The following is a 14381-nucleotide window of genomic DNA, read 5'->3' as shown; positions in this document are numbered from 1 at the left end:
ACAGATCTTGCTGAGGCGCTCAAGTTACTGGACATCCCTCTCTCGGTTCATTAGCAAAAGAGTGAAGGTCAAGACGCTTTGGGGAATGACACCAATGGGACTTCATCTACAGGTTCCTGGCTCTCCCAGCGGCCTCCACGCTGGCATAAAAAGCAATGAGTAGTAAGGGTGACCCACCCTGGCTCAGTGTCTTTGGGCGGAGCTGATACTTGTTTCGGAGATGTCCCAATTGGATGACGAAGGGATGGCTGCGAGGATGACTCACGACAGCCACAGAGATATGTGCTTAACTTTCTTGATACTTGCCCTCTCTCACTCTGTTATCTCTATGAAATGTTACAGGGGATAATTACTTGCACTTTTGTTTTTCTAACCACACGTGCTTCAATAATGATGCTACAGCATGGTATAGACGAGTCACCTTCTCCAATTCTGTCTAACATACAAATCAAGTTAGTTTTGAGACCAGTTGTCAGTGTATTTCTGCATTGTTATACTGTTCTAGTAGGGTCAGGAGTGACAGGAGACGGCACTTGAGAGAAGGGGGAATGAAGACAGGAGCCCCAGGGAGGACCTCTGCCAAGTCAGCACAAAGTTGTAGTGGGATTCTGCGATGGGGTCTTGGCTGGGACTCAACATGCAGGGATCGAATTAATCATATTTAGAGTCAGATGATCCAATTTCTATTATGGTATTGACCATGCTTACCTTTAATGCTAAAGGTCTCAATTCCCTAGCCAAGCTCCAATAAATATGGAAATATTTATTAGACAGACACTTTGATGTAGTGACGCTCCAAGAAACATACCTTAAACAGACAGCAGACCACATATTACGCCACAAATCTCATGCAATGATGTATAAATCATCGGCCTCCATGAAACACAATGGGGTGGTGCTGTTTCACATATCCACTGATTCCCAGCAGACAGACTATAAAACAGACAGAGAAGGTGGGGAAGGGTTCTCTTTGAGGCAGCTTAACTACATTTGCACCTGTCTACGCATCTAATGCCAATCAGGCAACATTTATCCACTCCCTCTACAATGCTGGGGGATTTGCTGAGGGGGAGATATTCCTGATGGGAGACTTCAATCTCACATGGATCTCAGTTAACGATAGCACGCTACCCCATAGATCATCAACAGGAAGCTTTACCAAGTCACTGAAACAGGCTATACAAGCAATGGTGCTCCTTGATGCCTGGCGTTCACTTCAACCCAACTCCTGTGACTACACTTTTTTTCTCACTGCCACATTACTTACTCTAGGCTGGACTATAACTTTAATAGTCAATCCCTTCGCCAAATTTTGCTGACAGTGACAATAGAGCCAATCACCATCTCTGACATGCCCCAGTGGTGGCCACGGTCGATTGTGGCCTCCCTCCCACCAGGTATCAATGCAGGTTCTTTCCTAATTCGCTAGTTAGAGACTCCCTCTGTAGGGATGACTTGAGGAAAGTTATAAGGGAATATTTCCAACTGAACACTGATGTGGACACCACTCCTGTTTGCTGGGACGCTTTCTAGGCAGTGCTTAAAGGGAAATGTATCTCCCTCATCGCAGCATCAAATAAACAGAGAATGAAGGAATGATTGGACCTACAGAAGGTACTGCAGTACCTATAACAAGAGCTCAAAGCGAGACCTTCACTCTCCCTGCAACGCAAAGTCACAGTGATGCGGGAGAAACTTAATGTTATATATACCAGTAGAGTGGAACTATTCATACTACGTCTTAGGCACCTCTCCTATGAACAAGGTAATAAAGTAAGCACCCAGCTAGCAAGACAACTCAGGGTTAAACAGGAACAGGAATATATCAGGGACATTAGGCATGCCTCTGGAGCCTCATTAGCTCTGACACAGAGAATGCAAGTTTTTGGGGATTTTTATAAGCAACTCTACACAGCTGTTTGACTCAACCTTTCCACTCAGCTTGTCTATTTAGGTCAGGTGGAGCTACCACAGGTGACCCCGCTCCAAAACAAGCTATTGGATGTTTGATCAGTGAGGATGAGATGCGCCTCGCGATTGCTGGTTTGAAGCTCCCCAAATCTCCAGGGTCAGATGGTCTTCCCACTGAGTTTTATAAAAACTTTAGCTCTGACCTTGTCCCCCTAGCTAACATCCCTGTTCAACTAGGTTGTAGAGATGGAATCTGTGACACCCACCATGACTGAGGCCCTAATATCAGTGATTCCTAAACCAGGGAATGACCCCCAGGTATGCGACTCATTTAGACCTGTTGAACTACAAAACTTAGATGCAAATATTTTTACAAAAATCGGTGGCTAGCCGACTAGACGACTTAATGCTGGAACTTATCCATCCATATCAATCTGGCTTCATAATGGGACTCGATACTTTGATCGGTTGGAATGGCCTTTTCTGTTTCAAACCCTTAAACACTGTGGTTTTTGGGACCATTTCTTAGCCATGATGTGGGCCAAATATGATGCGACCAGGGATAGGTGTTGGTTAATGGGGTGAGTTCTGAACCCTTTGAGCTTGGAGGGGAACAGTGCAGGGTTGCCCTCCAACCCACTTCTCTTTGCCCTAAGCCTTGAGCTGCTTGCAGCAAAGCTTTGCACCACAAGAAGCCTTGAAGGGATAGCATTTAGCTCAGTGCAGCATAAGATCTCCCTCTTTGCAGATGATGTCCTACTGACGCTCTCAGACCATTGCTCCTCCCTGATGGCAATACAGAAGGTGCTTACCTCTTTGAGGATGTAGCAGCCTATAACATTAATCTGACTAAGTCTACTCAATCTAACATTGCCTGTGGCTGACCTGGAGAGGTTGATGGCCACCACACCCTTCTTCAGGGCCATGACCAATATTACTTACCTGGGCATCAATATCATCCCCAAATTGACCAATTTATAAAGAGCGAACTTCCCCTCCCTGCTGTCCCACTTGAAGATACACCTCAAGAGATGGGCGACCATGTATTTATCCTGGTTGAGGCGTATTAACGCTATTAAGATGATGGTGCTCCCTAGGGTTTTATTCCTTTTCCAAAGCCTTCCTGTCAACAGTTTTTAAGGCAGGACTGCAGGGCCTGATTGCAATTCTGACTACTGCAACTTACCAAGGACTCTAGAGGCTTGGCACTCCCTGATTTCCACCTTCAGTACGTGGCAGCTCAATTAATGGTCATTACAGAGTGGTCACTTCTCAAATCGGATAACCACTGGTTGCCCATGGTTAGAGTAACAGTAGGACGAGTTATATGGGATGTTCTCTGGCAGCCCAAGTCCGATTGACCACCTAATGCTTATTTGAGCACTCCCACAAGAACAACCCTGAAGGTGTGGAAGAATGTTATGAAAACAACGGAATGGACCACGGATACCTCCCCCATTGCACTATAACCCGGCTTTCCCCTCAGCCGTGACACCAGGCCGTTTTGATGCTTGGAGAGAAGGGGAATTCCTAACCCTCTCAGACCTGTTACATAATAGCGAGTGCCAGATGACTGCTGCAACACAGTGGCGGCTGCTAGGTAGTTGGCCGCGGTCGCACCAGGAAGAGGGCCATATCTGTGCAGTGTAGGCGCCCTGTGCCTCCCCTCTCCCTTTCTGTACCATACTTAAAAGTTTCTTCCTGCCCCCTACCTTATATGGTGCCACAGGAGTTGGAGGCACATGCTGTTGGCATAGGCCCAGCCCAGTTGAAGGACTCGCACTGGCAGACTGCAGGGAGGGAGCTGCAATGTTGCAGGGAGGTCGGTGCCCTGTCCTGGGTCACTGGAGGAAGCATCAGCTCAAGGGCTGCTTGACATATGGAGTAGTTTGGCGGCCGATAGTAGGGGTATTCCACAGCAGCCATGGCAGGAGCAGGGGAGAATCTTCCCTTCAGGAGGTTGGAGGCTTCAAGGCTGGCTAGCAGGGTGTGTTTATGGTGAATGGATGCTGATGCTCTTTTTGGGAGCAAGAAAGATCAGTGGAAGCAGTGCCTCTTGTCCATGAACAAGGAAGGCAACATTGTGGAAAAAGGGGCAAGCAAGCCTGCTGGTAAATACTCTAGATATACCCTGAGCACTAGTGGTATTGAGGTAGTGTCAGGGGTGAGCCCACTGTTGGAAATCCCCCTGCAGTGGTGATCCCACATGGTAGAGTCTTTGCTAAAGAGGTACAGTATTACACCTACGTGCACCACAGAGGACGAGGCTAAGACTGAGACGGCGAGGAAGGTCACTACGTTTTCAGGGAAAAACTCTTGGGGTAGGGGGAAATGAGCTCCCACCTCAAAGGTCAAGATTATCCAATCCCTTAAATTCTATTATAAAGTTCTTCTATCCCCGGGACCGTGGCACTGCTATAGCATGGACAGTACATCTAACGAACCTGTAGCTGCTGTTGAAAAAATACTGAAGAATGATTTACTCCCTGAAGTGAATAAAGAATCAGTGACAGCCAGGAACTTTATTGCCCTGGGTCCTACTTCCAAGAGGTTTGATGTCCTTATGAATGGAGATGAGACAAGCCCTGCTGAGCAGGAGATGGAAGCGGGGAATGTTCTTAGTGCACCTGCAGAGTAGTCTCTGGCCTCCATTCTGTTAGGCTTAAAAGAGGAGATGACGAGCAGGTTCAAGATTTCAGAGAATAAATCAGGCCAATATCCTGGCTTCTTGTGCAGTGTTAGCTCAAAAGCTTAAGGAGGTTGCCTTGTCGACGGGGGTTTTATAAGGAGAGGTGGCTTCTAAGAGGCATGAAATAGTAAAAAATCTCTTCTGGTGTAAGCCTCTTGTCTAAACAAAGCCAAGGCATGAAGAAAGATCTTGAGAGGTTGGAGAACCATTCTCGTAGAAATAACCTTAGGATCCTCAATGTTCTAGAGTCTGCTGAGGGCCCAGACATTAGAGCTTTCGTAATCTCCTTGTTGTGAGACACAGCTCTGAAAGATAGTCTGGGCATTCATTTGGACTCTGAGATTTAGAGGGTGCACAGAGACCCATTCAAAAGTAATCCCCAAAGAGCCAGACCGAGGAAAATGTTGGTAAATTTTCTTTCTTACATAGTGAAAGAGGAGATTCTGAGAGCAGCTTTAAGGAATTGCCCCTCCTTGGTCAACTCTAATTATTTTACCATAAGGTCAGATGTTTGCCATGTCACTGACAAGAAGCAATGGGAGCCAGAAAAGAGGATGGAAGAGTTGAACAAGCTCGGTGCTAAGGCACAATTGAAATTACTGGCAAAGCCTCAGGTAATGTGTGACAACCATATGTACAATTACCGGTCGCTGGATGAAGTGAATGGCTTAATTGACCTTGTTAAGAAAGGAGCAACCCCATAAATGTTATCTAGGTGGCGGCTTTTGTTGGGAGTTTGTTTCCTTTGGTATATTTAGGTACGTGCGTTCCTCCTGAGAGGAGCTCATTAGGCAGTATGTCTAGAAGCCACAGGAGGGTTGACCAGGGTGGGAGGGGGGCACTGGGTGGGGGATAGGGAAGTGCACCTGGTGGGGAGCAGTGGAAAAAACTAGAAAAAAACTCCTCAATATCTCCTAGCTATAAGTATGCAGTCAGCTGGCTTAGATTGTTGTATGAAGATCTAGGTACGATGCTCATGAGAAATAAGGATAATGGGGGGAAGTAATAAATTGTTTGTGTTGTCATGGAACATGAATGGCTTTAGATTGATTGCGAGGCAGAGGTTGGTTAGGAGTTATCTAGAAGATAGCCTGGCCCAGGCTGTTCTCCTACGAGAAACCCACTTAACGGCCAGGGAGAGTAGAGCTCTTTTTTCTAAGTAGAACTAGGTAGAAAGTTATGTAATGTCTGACCAAGATGTAAGGGTGTGGATATTTTGATTAGTGGGGGTTGAGATAAAATCCTCAAAAATAGACAGCTCTGGAAGGTGGGTCATTGCATATATATATATATGTATTACCCACTGGTGGTCACCAGTAGGCAGTTATAGTTTGGACCAAGTTTCCATAGGAAGAGCATTTTTTTTAGCTTATAACTTTGGTGTAGTTTGATGAATCTTCATGAATTTTTTCAAGCTAATTTTTTGTTCATATCAGCTCCTATGTTGAAAGTTCGGGGGTGATTCATCAAGGGGGGCGATAAAAACGGGGGGTCCCAAAACTTGTTTTCTCCATGTTAATTTCCATAGGAAACTTTAGACAGGTCGAACGGGTGAATGGAATTACCCCAAATTTGGCAGGGAGAATGGTCTTGGTCTAGAAAGCACGCTTTTGTTTATTTGGTGTAAATCCATTCAGTAGTTTCTGAGAAATATCGACATTTACAGATATCGATATTTGAGAATTCTGCCATCTAATTGGCTGAGGCGTTACGAGCACGAGCATGCTGCTTATTGGCTGCGAACAGTTGCAACTAGGAAGTGTTGGCAGCCATTTTGTGTTAACGTTGAAGCGAGTAAGGTGAAATAAGGGCAACAAAAAAAAACTAGGAAAGAGGAGGGTAGGAGAGCTGTGAGCTCTGTGGGGTGGTTAGGTTATGCTACAGAGGAAATGTGAAGCAAAGTATTTATCTCTACCAGTGTGAAAGTGCTGTTTTGCCCACAGTTAGATGGTGGTGAGGTGAGGTGATGTGCCGGTACACTCGGGGATGAAAGCGTGCGCCTAAAGCGTGAGCTGAGTGCTTTAAACTGATGTGCTCTGGGCACTGTAGCATACTGGCCAAAAGCAAAGTATTTAGCCCTAACCGTGTTAAAGTGCTGTTTTGCGCACAGTGAGATGGTGCTGAGGTGACATGCCGGTACACTATGGGATGAAACTGTGTGCCACAGCTTGTGCTGAGTGCTGTAAACTGATGTGCTCTGGGCGCTGTAGCATACTGGGTGCTGTAGCATAGCAGTGCAGGTGATGTTAGTATGCGTTTATACTATACAGGGAGTGGGAAGCTAACTACTCACTCCTACCAGTCTGAAAAGTCAAATGCAGTGTTTTATCAAGGAGGAATAAAGAAATACTTGTGAAGAATATAATGCAGAATGTTGCAATGCCACAGAAGATAAATGGTGAAATCAGGTGTGTCTAAGAAAGTGGCTGTGTGTAATAGAGGGATGGAGTTTAAAAGTTATATAGAACATGTGTTTATTTAAGTGCCATAAATAGACTCACTGATGCAAGAGCGAAGGCATGGAGCTGAGGTAAAGTCCAACCGCTTTTGCTGTATACAAACGTAAGCTCCTGCATTACTGAATTCCACATTACATGCTACACTTCCATGTGGCATAAAAATACCTATTACACTTGAATGACTCTAAATTCTATAATGAAAATAAAGGTAAGATACCATTACCACATGTATCCTTTAAGAAAACAAACGAACAAAAATAAATGCAAAATGTAATCATCAAACTTCTTAGGTACCCTGGTACTCCTGTTTGTTTGTAACACAACATTATCAACAGTAGAACAGTCAGCAATGTTTTGTACAGTGGATTCAATCTGGTGCTTGTCAGAATTGGTAATAGTTCTGCCCACATCAGAACTTTAAGAAGGAACACAAACATAGTGCTTCTGAGAAGCACATTCAGTACTCTTCTGGTCAAACCTTACATTATTGTATTTAGCTTTTTCAAAAAAGCATTCTTGTGCAGAGAGCTAAGGCATCGAGCTGAGGCAAACTCCAGCCGCTTCTGCTGTAGTCAAACTGAAGCTCCTGCATCAGTGAATTTCATATTACGTGTACAGTTCCATGTGACATAAACAATAGCTATTAGACATGAATGAGTAAATTCTATAATAAAACTAAAGGTAGGATACGATTACCACACTGTGCTAACCAGTTTCTAAACAATGTCGTGTTTTTGATGTTGATCGTCAGCTTGTGAGCAGAGGCTGAGGATGAGTAAATTTGGGTGAAAGGGCTTTGTGGATAACAGGCAGGCAGAGAGACGTATGCACAAAGAATAGACATGGTTACAAAATGGATGTCGGTTTTAGGCTAATTTAGCAAGTAAATAGCGTATTTGTATAAGCCGTACATCACTGATCTCTGGTTAGAGTGGAGACATAAGGGGCAATAATGAAAACAGCATTCAAATGCCTGAGCATATTATATGATAGTAGTACAATTGAAGTGTATAATTTTTTTTAAAGGAAATAGTAAAAAAAATTGAAAAATGAAATCCAAGAATAACGTGAGTTTCTTACAAGTCTTGGAGATTGTAGTGCAAAAGTTCTTCAGCGGCTTCATATGTGTAATGTTCCAAGAGGTCATTGTTGCCATCGTGTGCGAAAAGCGAAGCGATCCAATTCATATCTTCGTAGGGACAGTAATGTTCCTAGAATGTTGGAGCGGCAATTTGAATTGGCAGGCAATCTGCAATGTTGTGAAAGGTCGCATGTTGCAGGAGATCTTTCGCAGCTGTGCAGAAATCCCATTCTGCCACGATACCTTTTTGCGTTGCATCCGCCATTTCTCCACTGCCTGAACAATCAAGTTCATGGTTTTCAAGATAATGCATTACTTGCTGGATATCGGGAGCGATTGTTGGGATGTTGGCAAGGCATACATTCATTCTCCAGTCGAATGGGCAAGTTTTGCAATAAAAAGATGGTTGCATGCAGATTGCATATGTGTAAATAAATGTCATGTTGTAGCTGGCTCCGATAATAGATAGAGGTAGGCAGCCAAAAAGTAGTTCATGGTATTGATGTAGCTTCATGTAGAGGCGTATAATTTTTTCTGTATTATTTTACATCTACTGTCCCTACCTCATTGCAGCACAAATGATTGACTCTTTTATTATTGAATCTCTCTGTATGATCCAATGATTACAGTTGTAGCTGATGCTAGCAGCAACCATTCCCTGAGGGCTGGTTTACACTCACCCCACGCGCATCCAGCACAGACGTCACTGGATATGTGACCTTGGTAATAAAAAGAAGTAGAGCGCACATGCCCATGCCCACTTGCACTATCTATCTGTGTCCGTGTGTTCATTATCTATGCATGATACTGTGTCTGAGCCGTACCACATTACATTGTGCTGTGGACAGCGTATGCAACCACGTTACCTCTGGCAGTGGGGAAACCTTTTGTTATGTAACTTTTAGGTGTATGCCTATCACAGGTGGAAGGCTACTTTACAGACCATGAATATTGATGAAGATGATGGTTGCATGTTGTGTGTGCGTAAGATATGTGTACATAGCAAAATGTTTTAAAAAAAGCTCTCTACGCAGAAGAGGTGTGTCTCATGAAATGTTGTAGAGAGAATGACTAAAATGGGAGGCTTTTTCCAACTGGTACAATAGGAAATGTTATGAACCAATCAAATGATTTCTTTAAGGTCACTTGGCAATCGCGCATCTGAGCGCACAAGGAGACTGCACCTGACGCGTTTTTGAGAAAATAATTTTACTATAATATAAGTTTATCACAGTTAGAAATATATAAATGTTTAAAATATTTTAGAGTATCGCTTGCTCTCATATACAGTTTAAGGTTATGTAGATATAGTTTTGAGACATACAAAAAAATGAGGGAATGGTGTACCCGGCGCGACACCATACATCTATGATGTAACACATGGCCTGGCGGCAAGCACTCATCGCATATGCAATATGCAGCGGGCGCGACCCCATATACGTACATGACGTAAAGCGCGGCTTGGTATTGCGTAGCCATCACATACCAAAGTAGCAGGTGGCGTGACATCATACGTATATGTTCTTGCGCGGGACGCGGGACACGGTGCCACGAACCTGCGGGATATGAAATGTGCATCATTTCAATATGGTGAATAGGATGCGCATGCTGATGGAGCTTGGTAGACTACCGGTACGGGACTCTAGTTTTCTCCCCCAAAAATTAATTATTATCTAGATATTTTTGGGGTAAGATGTAAAACATTAAATTTTTTTTAAAGTTAAAAAAAAGGATTATAGATTTGAAAAATGTAAAAAAAAAAATTAGGTTTTATAAATATTCAAATATGAAATTAACGTTTAAAAAACCTTTGAAATTCACTGAAAAAAAGTATGTTTCAGGGACGTTATAGTTAGTTGGACATTTTACTCATAGAAAACCATAGAAATTCCCCCTGTTATAGTTAGTTGAGCTAACTATAACTCGCGCCCCCGCAATGCACTGCTGATGACGTCACATATTACATCATTCATGACATGGTCAGTGACATCACTGATGACATCATCCACGTGAAAATCTGATGCACCTCATCAGACCCTAATATAACGCTTGAAACACCCACTCTAAAATACAGACTATAATTTTCGAATCCATGAACACACCAATACCAGTTAGTACATATCCACTCACTAATTCCTAGGTCTACATACACATCCATTCATTCACCCATACAGTCACTCATACATACAGTCAGCCATCAATACAGCATTATCATATCCAGTCACATATCTATACAGACACTCACACACCACCTCTCAATAATAGAGTTATTCACAGATCCTTAGATGAAGGTGATGCTTGCCTCCTAATCCTACTTGACCTATCGTACCACAGGAGCAGACGTATATGAGACAGATCGTGTAGAGAGCACGGAATGCCGCCTCGCTGATTCAAGCGTTGGGAGACTGCATTAAAGATGGTATCCAACAGTGACGACCGCACCCAGTAAATCCGATCTCCGCTCTCACGAGCTTGGAGCGCCATTGTGCGCCAGCCATCCCTCGTATTTCCTGCCCCATCGATATATTGTTATTACAGAGTCCTTGTGCCGGCTCTATCAGCACACGTACCTGCATACTTCACCCTCACATGGGCTCCCGGCGGGACCTTTGTGAGTCTTTTTCTTTTCACTAAAATATCACGGTGCCACCTCTTCTCTCAGTTGCAGGCCAGGCCCTCTTCAGGTGTCCCTACACTATTCAGTCCTGAGGAGACCATACATCCTTTACGGGTCGAAACGTTGTCAACAATACAAAGAGGCAGACCACAAAACAAACAGTTTCCAATGGTTCAAATTGTTGTTGACCAAATTGTATATATACTACACGGTCGCCTTTTCTTTGATGATACAAATGTAAAATAGAAACCGTTTTCTGTGTATACCACAGTAATGTCATTAGAATAGCGTAGGTTCTATTGTATATTTCACTGGGACACAAACAACACCTGTTTATTTACGTGTATAATTATGTATGTATACTGGAATAAGTTTTTCTAAATATCTATATAAAGATTGTAATGAAATATCATACTAAATACGTGAGTAGAATTTCTTTGTTTGACACCCAGCCCACCCCCCCCACACCGCCATTGTGCGTTATGTTAATCAAGAGTCTTTCTGTATGATCCCGCAGGAGCTGTTGTTTTCCTTCTTAATCACTCCCCTACAGGCAGCAACGCCTTCTGATGTAACGAAGGACTATATGGCCACTATGAAAACTAATTTTAACTTTGATCTCTTTCAACTGAAAAAACAAAGCAAATTGGTCTGAATTTGAACCCATAACTGAAAGTGAAGCTTTCAATATAATTGCGAAGTTGAAGCCGACATCCCATACTTTGGATCCTATCCCAACCACAATAGTTCAAAACCTCAACCATATCATTGCCCCATTCTGGACTAAAATCATCAACTAATCTCTCTCTCCTCAAGCAGTGTTGCTGCCTGCCTCACCTGTACAGTTATACATATACCACCTCACTTATTTAATCATATACTAACACATACTTACACTCTAATGCAATAACTAATACAAGCACACACTGATTCATACAGGCACTCTCACAATCACTCAGTCTCACATATAGGCATTTATACACTCAAACACTCATATATACTGCCTTTCACGTATGCAGTTACTCAGACATGTACCACTGAAGCATCCATTCACTCACCAAGACACTCATATACACACTCACTCAGCCATGCAGCCCTTCACAGATACAGACTTGAACACATTTACCCAGTGAATTATCCACTCACACATCTATGCACAGTCACACCCACACCCACCCATACAGACACTCAGGCACCCATACAGATACTCAGACAAGCAATCAATAGCCCATATAGATCCTCATTTAACTGCTAACCAACCCATGCAATCGCTTACACACCAACTGACAACCTAAACTGTGTGAATGTCTGTATCAGTCGGTAACACATACATTAAGTAAGACACAATTAATCACTCACTTATACAGTCAGTTACACACCTACTTAATCATCCATCCTGACTGTTATACACCCATTCATTCTTCAATACACCTTGGCATATAAATATAAAACATATTTACATTTTATAGAAAAACATAGTCACTGGACGTTGTCATCAGTGATGTCACTGACAATGTCTTGAATGATGTATTATGTGACGTCATCAGCAGTGTATTGCGTGGGCGCGAGTTATAGTTAGCTCAACTAACTATAACTGGGGAATTTCTATGGATTTCTACGATTGAAATGTCCAACTAACTATAACGTCCCTGAAACCTATGGTTTTTTCAGTGAATATATTTATATATATATATATATATATATATATATATATATATATATATATATATATATATATATATGTGGGTATTCTATAGCATTCCAGTTTAAGAATAGCAATGCTGATGGGGAAATTTACCAACTTGTCTTGGGGTAGGTTATTGGGATAAATGATGGAGGAGGTAGCTGTCGATGGGTTTCTGTATAAGTTCGGGGCACCTACGTTTCTTAAAAAGGCGTGTCTGAAGGTTCTAGGGTCTGCACTCCTTCTCTGGTGTAGGGTGTGAAAATTATTTGGTGTAGGCTATTATTCTGTCTTTGCGCCAATATGGGACTCTCCAGGCACCCCTGACTTTATGAAGGACTGGCCTTTATGCTCCACTGGGATTGCAATCTGAGGGGATTTGATGGCAATGCAAGGCTTGATTCTCTGGGAAGTCCTTATAGCGAGAGTGGGGGGATAGTCTATCCGAGTTTAAATATGCGCAGCTGTCTTCCTTGCTCTTTGCCTCGAAAGCGGATTTCGGGGGAAGTGGGGAATGCAAGTCTTCCCTTCAGGACATCAGATCTACAAAGAAAGAGGTCACTTTAAGGTATTGGAAATTCCTAGAAGCAGATGATACAAAGTCAGGACCAGCACATATGGTGTGGAGTGACACCTTCCAAGAGGCAGACTCTATCTGGAGTGACTCTTTGAAATTACTATACTCAGCTATCAAACCAGCAAATTTAAAGTGAAGCCATTTTTTTTTTTTTACTGTTAATAGACTTTATTGGACACCTTCAAAAATAGCTACATTCACCCTACCACCCACTCCCAGGTGCAGAAGGTGTGGCTTTCTGAAAGCCAATGATGATCATATTTTTTTCAGTTCCCCAGGATAAAAGGGGGAGAGGGGTTGGCCTAACGGCTAAGGCGCTCGACATCGGACCTGGGGATCTGGGTTCGAGTCTCGGTAACGACACCAAAAACCTCCTGTGATTCTGGGCAAATCACTTAATCTCCCCGTGCCTAAAATGAAAGTTTGTCCTCATGTAACGTAACTGGTGCTATGTAAAGCGCTCTGATACCTGATTCGGTTCGGGTCTAGTTCGCGCTATATAAAACTCTGCAAAAAAAAAAAAAGCCTTCTGGGCTGCCTTAAAGGCTATCCTTAAAGATATATTTGGGCAGCAATAGTCATGAATTCACAGCTGGTTCTTCTGGGTGTGGATACAGCAACACGTAGCACTCTGCATAGGGAGCAACATGGCTTTTTGTTTTACTTGTTACTCATTGCATGCAGGGAAATTTGTAAGACGTGGATGTATCCTTCACCCCTGATAGTCATATAGTGGATTAAAGCAGCTACCTGGGTGCGACCATCAGATCGTGAATGTAAAATAGGGAAGGCAGAAGGGGTATGGGCGGACTTTTCTGGAGGGAGTGGGTCTTAGGGAAAAGGCTAGGACTGAATGAATGTTGTATCCTATGATTACATCAAAGCACAGCCCTAGGTAAAAGCTCCTTGGCTGCCCTGAGTGGAGGGGTCCAAGAGCGAATGCATTGGACCACAAGGTGCACAGATAGAGCAACATAGGAGATGCAGACACTATGGTGATAAGAGGACAAAATAAAAAGACCTGTTCCAAAATTGTGAAATTTTTACATTTGAACACTGTAGGAGGAATTTCTAACTCCCAGAAACAGAACATTTCCAATACACACAGCTAAGGCATTGGGTACTACATTCTGATGTCCCAATTTGGCCACACATGACCTTACCCCTGTGGAACATTTCATAAAACAGGGAGGAACATCTCGAGGCACGATCTCCTTCTTATATTCACTCCTACTCTCAAAACTTCCCTCACCTACACCACAACATGTTTCTGGACACACATCATTGGATGAGAGATACCGGAAACTAGTTTACGTGATCTGTGGAGGGATATCCAGCAGTGCGATCACTCTGTTAGTCTACG

This window comes from Lissotriton helveticus, chromosome 9, assembly GCF_964261635.1.
Source record: "Lissotriton helveticus chromosome 9, aLisHel1.1, whole genome shotgun sequence".
NCBI classification, from domain to species: Eukaryota; Metazoa; Chordata; class Amphibia; order Caudata; family Salamandridae; genus Lissotriton; species Lissotriton helveticus.
Note: the sequence above shows the minus strand (reverse complement) of the source record.